The sequence below is a fragment of the Etheostoma spectabile genome, chromosome 18, assembly GCF_008692095.1.
Source record: "Etheostoma spectabile isolate EspeVRDwgs_2016 chromosome 18, UIUC_Espe_1.0, whole genome shotgun sequence".
Classification (NCBI taxonomy): Eukaryota; Metazoa; Chordata; class Actinopteri; order Perciformes; family Percidae; genus Etheostoma; species Etheostoma spectabile.
This window is the reverse complement of record NC_045750.1, coordinates 17,300,943-17,302,866: the sequence shown is the minus strand read 5'-3', so window position 1 is coordinate 17,302,866 and position 1,924 is coordinate 17,300,943. Positions and strand designations below refer to the sequence as shown.

Here is a 1,924-nt window from a genome sequence, read left to right as displayed (position 1 = left end):
TTCCCCTCCTTAACAAAATATTCAGCTGTACAAAAATAACAACAGCCCGTCTTGCAGGGGCCGTGTGTCAACATCTAGTTTTAAGACTTGTTTGAGCTCACGTGTTGCACTTTTAGTGTATCTGTGTTTAGGTAAATTAAACTGACGTATAATAAACCTAGTACCAGGCATTGTTCCAGCTAAAGTGTATTGGTGTTCAAAACTAAATATGATGCTGCGTGCATGTCTGCTGTGTGCACTGTACTTGAAGGTGACAGGATACAGAATGCAAAAGAAATGCGGGGGCTCATTGTTGCCCCAGGGCCTCCCAAGGGGGGTTGATCTGGTATGAGCAATTATTAACAAGGCTGCAATTAATGACATGACGTTTCACAGTTTGAAGCTGATATTATTGGCTGATCTTATGTATATCCCAAACTATTGGTTTTGGCATTTATAGTGGCCGATAATATATATACACACATGTCTTTTTTTATATTCATTTATGTAAATGTGCTGTATTTATATAGCGCTTTTCCAGTCTTATCAACTGCTCAAAGCGCTTTTACATCTACAGGGAACATTCACCATTCACACACATTCATACACTGTGGCTGCCGTACAAGGTGCCACCTGCTCATCAGATACACACTCACACACATTCACACTCCGATGCACAGCACCGGGGGCAACTCGGGGTTCAGTGTCTTGCCCAAGGACATTTCGACAATGACTGCAGGGGTGGGGATCGAACCACCAACCTTCCGATTGGCAGGCAACCGCTCTACCTCTGAGCCACAGCCGCCCCTATCAGAATCATTTCTGATAACAAATAAATTATTATGATAAAACGGACGGTCAACCATGTTATGAGTGTTGGTGTTGCATAGTTTGTCCACCTTTTTGAGGGACTTATCATATTCAAGAACTCTTTAAAAAAAAAATTATGTATTTTAATGGTTTAGGGAATGGGCGCACAAAAATGGCTCGCAAGCGCCCCCTACAGAATTAAGAACTAACATAACTGGTGACCCGTTTAAGGTACAGTCTTGTGTGACGTGTCATTGAACTCAACAGAGACTTTTTCATTGGGGATGGTTTCACCCGCCCCCCTATAATCGGCCACGCCCCCTTTCACAGATAATGAACTGTATGACGTGGAGTCTTGTGTGAGGTATCGTTGAACTCAGCAGGGAGTTCCTTTTTCATTGGCGACGATTTTCACTGTCTGAGTGACGCGCGGTCGCAAGGAGCGGCGTCTACCAGTAACCCCGACGCGATCAGATTAGCGAGGGCCCATCCAACGCTGCTTTTATAATATGCAACCATCTGTAACTGTGTAACTGTATCTAATTTAGTTACTTTTTGGAAGAAGTAACTAGTAACTAACTAATTACTTTTTAAAAGTAACTTGCCCAACACTGGTGGCTACAGAGTAATTAGTAAATGTTTCAATATATAGCCAATCACATACCTTCTGACTGCAACAGTGGCATAAAGCAAACCGCTAGTGAAGCCTTAACTTTAAACCAGAGAATATTGTTAACATGCAAAATGTGAAATTATGACCAGCCATGAAGCAGGCAATTGGGGAGTATGGAGTAAAAGTAATCCATTGGCTACACTGTTGCATGTAGTTCAAAGTCAAGATCCAGGTTTATTGTTTTACAATCAACTATGTAAACATTTTATGTTGATGCACTCCTATATATTATTATTATTTTATTTTTATTGTGGTAAATGCACATCTTAAATAGGTAATTGCTGAGCGCACATGGTGAATGGAGTTAGAGAAAATGACGTCCCAACTGGTGCATACTGGACACCAGTTTCTTTATGTTTGAATACAGTATGAATGTAATGATTTCTATGATTCCTAAAATATGGCCGAAAGAACACCTGCGAAATATGGAAAGGAAAAGGATGAGCAGTCACACAAGTATCA

The 1,924-nt window shown here is 41.0% G+C and overlaps 1 protein-coding gene across 3 annotated transcripts in view; it reads right to left on the bottom strand.

Annotated features, from left to right (window-relative positions):
- The window catches only part of katna1 (katanin p60 (ATPase containing) subunit A 1), a 40,325-nt gene that overhangs the window by 3,311 nt on the left and 35,090 nt on the right, over positions 1-1,924 (bottom strand). The gene's annotated exons all lie outside the window — the stretch shown is intronic.